Source organism: Colobus angolensis, unplaced genomic scaffold (assembly GCF_000951035.1).
Source record: "Colobus angolensis palliatus isolate OR3802 unplaced genomic scaffold, Cang.pa_1.0 Scaffold5, whole genome shotgun sequence".
In the NCBI taxonomy this organism is placed as follows: Eukaryota; Metazoa; Chordata; class Mammalia; order Primates; family Cercopithecidae; genus Colobus; species Colobus angolensis.
This window is the reverse complement of record NW_012118487.1, coordinates 18,006,889-18,014,854: the sequence shown is the minus strand read 5'-3', so window position 1 is coordinate 18,014,854 and position 7,966 is coordinate 18,006,889. Positions and strand designations below refer to the sequence as shown.

The 7,966-nt window shown below is 42.2% G+C and overlaps 2 pseudogenes across 1 annotated transcript; one reads left to right on the top strand and one right to left on the bottom strand.

Annotated features, from left to right (window-relative positions):
• Window positions 1-3,294: 3,294 nt before the first annotated feature.
• Window positions 3,295-4,157, bottom strand: LOC105524392 (annotated as a pseudogene). Its single transcript, XR_001003753.1, has 2 exons — window positions 3,974-4,157; window positions 3,295-3,874 (listed from the first exon to the last, which is right to left on the bottom strand). The product of XR_001003753.1 is annotated as a prostaglandin E synthase 3-like (transcript).
• A 26-nt stretch (window positions 4,158-4,183) lies between these two features.
• Window positions 4,184-7,966, top strand: part of LOC105524508 — a 36,400-nt pseudogene continuing 32,617 nt past the window's right edge.

Below are 7,966 nucleotides of genomic sequence, written 5' to 3'. Positions count from 1 at the left end.
TTGTCGTCACCTGCTTTGGATATGACGAAGAATATTACAAGGAGGGTATACACCCCATGCGATATTGGGAATAATATCATCCTATTCCCCTCTAAATATTAGAAACAATATCACGGAGGTGTTTACACCCCCTGCAATAATGAAGGTAATATCCTCCACTTCCCTTCAGGATATTAGCAACAATATCACAGGGAGTGTATAGGCCGTCTTTGATATTGGGAGTAATATCATCCTCTCCCCCGGATATTAGGAACCGTATCACAGGGGGGGTGTACACCCCCTGCGCTATTGAGAGTAATATCATCCTTTCATCCCCTGGATATTAGGAACAATGTCTTGGGGGTTACAACCCCTGTGATATTCAGAGTAATCCTCTCCCCCCATGGATATTATGAACAGTATCACTGGGAGGTGTACACACCCTGCAATATAGGGAGTAATATAATCCTCTCCCCCTTGGAAATTATGAACAATATCACAGGTGGGTGTACACACCCTGCAATATCAGGGGTAATATCATTTTCTTTCCACCAGGATATTACACACAATATCCCAGAAGGGTGTACATCCCCCTGTGATATTGGGAGTTATATCATCCTCTCCCCCCTCTCTAGATATTAGCAACAATATCACAGGTAGGTGTACACTTGCTGTGATATTGGGAGTAATATCATCCTTTTCACCCCCTGGATATTAGGAACAACATCACAAGGGGTGTGTACACCCTCTGCAATATTTGGAGTGATATCATACTCTGCCCCCCCCCGGATATTACAAACAATATCACAGGGGAGTGTACACACCCTGCGATATTGGAAGTAATATCATCCTCTCTTCCCCTGAATATTATGAACTATATTACAGAATGGTGTACACCCCCTGTAATATTGTGAGTAATATTATCCTCTCCCCCACTGGATATTATAAACAATATTACAGGGGGTGTACAACCCCTGCGATATTGGGAGTAATATCATTTCCCCCCCAGTGGGTATTATAAACAATATCACGGGGGTGTGGACTCCCTGTGATATTGAAAATAATATCATCCTTCCACCCCCTGAAAATTATGAACAATATCACAGGAGAGTGTACACTCCCTGTGATATGGGGAGTAGTATCATTTTCTCCTCCCCTGGATATTAGGAACAGTATCACAGGAGGGTTTATGCATCCTGTGATATTGGGAGTAGTATCATGCTCTGCCACCCTGATATTACAAACAGTATGACAGAGGATGTACACACAGAATGTTTACGATATTGGGAGTAATATTTTCTCCCCCCGGATAATACAAACAATATCGCAGTGGGGTGTACACCCCCTCGATATGAAAAGGAACATCAACTCCTTTCCCTGTGGATATTATGAACAATGTCACAGGGGTGTGTATACCCCCTTCGATATGGGAAGTAAAATGATCCTCTCCATCCTTGGATATTACGAACAATATCGCAGTGGCATGTATATTTCCTGCGATAGGAAGAGTAATATCATCATCTCTCCCCCTGGACATTACGGACAATATCGCAGGGGTGTGTACACCCTTTGCCATATGGGAATTAACATCATCCAATATCCGCCTAAATATTATGGACAATATCACATGGGGGTGTACACCCCCTGCGATATTAAGTGTAATAGTATACTCTCCCACCCTTGGATGTTATGAACAATATCACAGGGTGTGTACACTCCCTGCGATATGGGGTGTAATAGCATCCTCTCCCCTTTTGGATATTATGAACAATATCACAGGGGTGTGTAAAACTCCTGCGATATTGAGAGTAATATAATTCTTCCCCCCCCCCGGATATTTCAAAAATATCACAAGGGGATGTACACCCCTTACGATGTTTCTAGTAATATCATCCTCTCTCCCTTGGATATTGCAAACAATATCACAGGAGGGTGTACACTCCCTGGGATATTGGGAGTAATATCATCCTCTTTCCCCCTGGATAGAGAACAATATGACAGGGGGGTGTACACCCCTGCGATACTGAAAGGATTATCATTCACTTCCCCCCTGGATATTGTGTATCATATCACAGGTGCGTGTACACCCTCTGCCACATTGGGAGTAATATCATCGTCTCCTCTCGTGGATATTATGAATAATATTACACGGGAATATACCCCGCCTGCAATATTGGGAGTAATATCCTCTTCTACTCTGAATATTATGAACAATATTATAGGGGAATGTTCACTACCTGTGGTATTAAAAGTAATATCCTCCTCTCCCCCCGTGGATATTATGAACAATATCACAGTATTGTGTACACCCCCTGCGATATTGGGAATAACTTTATCCTCTCCCCCCACTCGATATTATGAAAAATATCACAGGAAGGTGTACATTCCCTGCAATATTGGCAGTTATATCATCCTCTGTTCTCGTTAATATTATGAAGAATATCACATGGGTGTGTACACCTCCTGTGATATTGGGAGCAATATCATCCTATATCCCCCTGGAAATTAGGAACCATATCACAGGGGGATGTACATACCCTGCAATATTGGGAGTAGTATCATCTTACCCTCCCCTGCTCTTTACAAATAACGTCACAAGGGGCTGTACACCCTCTGCAATACTGAGAGTAATATCATCCTCTCTTCCCCTGGGTATTACGAACAATACAGCAGAGGGGTGCACACACAGGGTTTTTACGATTTTGTGAGTAACATCATTCTCTCCCCGCCCTGGATATTTCGAACAGTATCACAGGGAGTGTACACTCCCTGCAACATTGGGAGTAACATCATCCTCTCCTTTTCTTGATATTGGCACCCGCCGCGATATTGGCAGAAATATCATCCTCTCCTTCTCTGAATATTATGAACAATATCACAGGGGGGTGTACACCCCCTTTGATATTGGGAGTTATATCATCCTCTCCTCCCACTGGATATTACGTAAAATGTTACAGAAGGCGTACACACAGGGTGTTTACGATATTGGGAGTAATATCATCTTCCCCCTCCCTGGATATTGTAAACAATATCACGGGGGGAGGGGTACATCCCCTGCGATATTGAGAGTAATGCCATCCTTTCCCTTCCTGAATATTATGAACAATATCACAGTGGGGTGTACACCCCTCCTATATGGGGAGTAATATTATCTTCTCCCCCCCTGGATATTTCGAACAATATCACAGAGGAACGTACGCACCCTGCGATATGGAGACTAATGTCATCCTCTCCCTCCCTGAATATTACGAATAATATCACAGGGGGGTGTGCACTCCCTATGATATGGGGAGTAATGTCATTCTCTCACCTATAAACTAAAATTTTGTTCTCTTTACCTACATGGAGAGCTTCCTATCATGTCAGTATCTATGTTATGAAGAAAAGGAGACTTAGGTGAAATGTTTTTATTTATCACAGCTGCTGCATCAGTTGCCTAGGACCTCAACAGCTTCACTAAAGTCTGCGAAATGTTCACGTATAAGGTCATTGCCTTAGCTGACTTAAAATTGCCCCATACAATGGTACATATAAACCCTTAGTGAAGCCTTTTAAAAAACAAACAGGTTGAAAAACGGGTTAAAGTAGGCAAATACAGCATCTGCCTTTAGGGCTATCAACTCAGGAGTTCTCTCAATTATGAAATCTTGGAGAGAAGTTATTTTTGTTCTCAAAATCCAGGTGATGACAATATTTCTTACTCCAGATCTGGCATTTTTTCATCATCACTGTCTTGTGAATCATCCTTTGCTTCATCTACTTCTGGTAAATCTACATCCTCATCACCACCCATGTTGTTCATCATCTCGGAGAAACTATCAAAATTAGACCTGTCTTCATCTGAACCATCTTCCCAGTCTTTCCAATTATTCAAGTCCACACTAAGACAATTCAACTTTGCCCTTTCTTTTGTTAACTTTGGCCATGACTGGCCAGATTCTCCTTTTCATAAACAACACGAAATTGATCTGTCCCTTCTTTTATGCTTGGAATCATTTGGATCAATACAGTAAAAAAGATCAATTTCATTTAAGTGCTTAAAATATCACTTTCTCCAAGACAACTGAATGTAAGTTTGGATTTTTCAAAATTTACATTAACATCCTTATGTCTTCAACACAAAATTCAACGAAGACATAGTGCCTTCGATCGTACCACTTTGCAGAAGCAGGCTGCATTGTGAATGGGGCAGGGGGACCCGCGAATGGGTGGGCGGGCCTCTCCCGCGGCGGCTGCTGCTGGGGAGTTGACTTCTCTCCGGTGGCGACTCTGCGTTTTCTCCCTGGTCGCCGTGGCCTTTTCTCGCTCCCCTCAGGCGATGGCGGCAGCTACAGCTGCTTCTTTATATGATTTTCTGCTTAGATCAAGGAAAATTGGCTGGATTAAATTAGCCACAGGAGGGCTCCATTGCAGTTTCTGGAAGAGTAAATTCTGCAGTCACACTTTCTGGTACACAGTTGTATCTGTGCAGTCTTCATTAGGCCACGCCCATTTATAAAGGTGAAATAAGAAGCCAGGGAGGCCGGCCACAATGGCTCACGCCTGTAATCCCAGCACTTTGGAATGTCGAAGCGGGCGGATCACTTCAGGAGTTCCAGAACAGCCTGGTCAACATGGTGAAACCCCCGTCTCTACCAAAAAAATACAAAAATTAGCCGGGTGTGGTGGTGCGCGCCTGTGATGCCAGCAACTGGGGAGTCTGAGGCAGGAGGATACCTTGAACCCAGGAGAGGGAGATTGCAGTGAGCTGAGATAGCGCCACTGCATTCCAGCCTGGGCAACAAGAATGAAACTCTGTAACAACAACAACAAAAAAGCCAGGGCATGTAACTCAGGTACCTTTTGGACGTCCATTAACAAAAATTCTAGAGAACCTTCTGGAAACCTAGAGTATATTTTTGTGGGAAAAGCACAAAATTGAGACTTGAAATGATAAGCTCTGATTTGTTCACTTTTTAAATCTTAAACATTTAAACTTTCATAGCAACAGCTTATATTCAAGATATGCCATTTATAGATATCTACTGCATGAAAAATAGGGTTATAGTTTTGTATTACCCGTTATTTTTCTCTTGCCAAGCACAAAGGCTTTTATTATAATCTAATCTGTGGCCCAGATGCTGCTTGTGTTTGTTGTCATGTATAACAGCATTTCCTATCATGTGGCTACAGGATAACAATTGTGATTATGAAAAGAAAACAGTACAGGAACTCACAGGTGAAACAGAATTGAACACAACTTTTACAGAACTCACCAGCACCTCACTGTGAATCTCTTAGATTGGCATCTCATGTACTTTTTTTTTTTTTTTTCCTTTTTTACTTGAAACATTTGCTGCTCTTTTCAGAAATCACAAACAGGGTTTCAAAAGTTATTTTTTTAAAAAAAAGCCTGAAGAAATAATCCAAAATTTGAGACCGTACCTACTCTGAGAAGTGGTGAAAACCACATGGAAAAATATCAGGTATTTTATGTCTAATGCTTTCAGAATTCCCTGTTGTACTTCACTCACAGGAAAAGTTACAGGAACCCCTGCAGGAATTACAGTGACAGGGACAGACCCAGGAACAGCCTGCACACTCAAGTTTTGAAGTTTTAACCCATTCTGTCTCCAGCTATCTCATTGCCCTTGTTGTTTGTTGTTTTATTTGTTTCTTTCAAATTAAAAAAAAAAAAGTACTAGTAAGGGATTGTATTCAAATACATCGGAGTTGGGGGGAATTATTAGATACTCAAATCTTAGTGATGCATTTGACTATTTTTCAGGATTAAAAGCATATATGGGTAGACATTGGCTTAGAGGGGGAATGCTCACGCAGGAAAGATGAAGGAGCAACACTTTGAAGTTGATTTTTGAAGAAAAACCCTTAGTGTTCATCATTGTATAAGGACATCACTCTATAAATCAACAAACATAGCAATAGGCAATATACAATTTAAAAAATACATTAAAAAGGCATCCTTGCGGCAAAATGGCAGTTTAGATCACACTTCCTAAGGCCCACTGAAAATCATAAGCAATTGTCTTTCCTGAGCACATATATGAATTTTTCTTCCATTTTGACAGCTCTGTCCTCCAGGTCATCCAGCTCCTTTGTCTGTTGGTATTGACTACTCTTCCTCCTCTCTTAGGCATCTTCCTTTTTGCACCCAGCCCCCAAACTCACTAAAAGATGAAACTCAAGCAGGCTTCCCTACTGGGAAGCCTTTTTTTTTTTTTGAGACAGAGTCTTCGCTCTGTCACTCAGGCTGTCGTGTGATGGTGCTATCAACCTTGGCTCACTGCAACCTCTGCCTCCCGGCTTCAGGCCATTCTCCTGCCTCAGCCTTCTGAGTAGCTGGGATTACAGGGACACACCACCATGCCTGGCTAATTTTTGTATTTTTAGTAGAGACTGGGTTTCACCATGTTGGCCAGGCTAGTCTCGAACTCCTGGGCTCAAGTGATTCACCTGCCTCAGCCTCCCAAAGTGCTGAGATTACAGGTGTGAGCCGCTGTGCCCAGCCCCCTACTGGAGACTTTTGATGGGCTTTTTTATTTATCTGAGTTACAGAAAAGGAAAGTAACAAAGATGAACTGTGCAGATAGAGACTCTCCTCAAATAGGAGTGGTCAGATCAAATCCTGCTGCCAAAATAAAGAAATAAAGAGGTGAAATGAAGACAGGGCTGAGTTTAAGAAAATCTCATGCAGTTAGCACTAGGGGAAATGGGAGAACACAGATGGAAGCAGAACCTACTGTGCTCTTCTGTGAAAGGTGCTTAATGGCTACTCACTTTGGAGATGACTGAGTCCAAACTGCCTCATCTAATTTGTCAAGTCATCTTCCATTGGCCTGTTAAGCGGCAGCAGGCCTCCTGAGATTATTCCCCTATGTCAGAATGGGATGTTATGTTAATCCACACCATGACCATTCTGTATCTTTCTTCCCTTTGTTTCCTGGTTTATAATACTTTCCGCCTCTAACTCTCATTCTGGAGAATTCTCCCGTGCTCTAGACTTGAATATCTGATACTTCACTTCCCACTTACGTGAACTTGGACGTGTTACTTGATATTGCTATGCTTTAATTTTCTTATCTGTAACTGCAGATAATAATAGTACCTACCTCATAAGGTTGTTACGGAGATTAAGTAATAATATGCATGTAAAACATCAATTGAGCTATTGTTGCACAGCCTTTAAGATTCAAGTTCAAATCCCACTTCCACGCCAGGTGCAGTTGCTCACCTCTGTAACCTACTTTGGGAGGCCAAGGTGGGCGGATCACCTGAAGTCAGGAGTTCGAGACCAGTCCAGCCAACAGGGCAAAACCCCATCTCTATTATAAATACAAAAATTAGCCAGGTGGGTGCCTGTAATCTCAGCTACTCAGGAGGCTGAGGCAGGAGAATCGCTTGAATCCTGGAGGTGGAGTTTGCAGCGAGCCGAGATCGAGCCACTGCACTCCAGCCTGGGTGACAGAGTAAGACACCGTCTCAACAAAACAAAACAAAACCCAAATCCTACTTCTTTGTAAAGTCATCTCTAATACTCCCCAGTGGAAAGGACAATTTCCTTTGCGGATTTATTGTTAACACTTACTGTCCTCATCAACAACAGGGCCCTCAGTATACATGGTATTGGGGTGTAATTGTGTACATCTTTTCTCATCTGAACCACAGGGAGATTTTTTGGATGGTAGGGAATGTGTCTTCTTGCAGTATCTAGCACAGTGTTCAGCATACAGCAGATATTTAATAAATAATTATTAAATCAAAAAGTCAAATGGATATTTTAATAAATTGGTTGAGTGAATCAATGATTTAGGGGGTCAAAGCCAGTTTTGCAACTCTTACTTCATTGCCTACATGAAAGGCATCAAGGTGTCTGGTATCAATTAGAATGGCTGAAGAGGATTTTTGGAGAATTCAGTCCCTGGGAGCCAGAAGCACCTAAGTGAGGGGGTGTCCAGTTGTGGGAGTGGAAAGCCAGAAATGAGAGAGA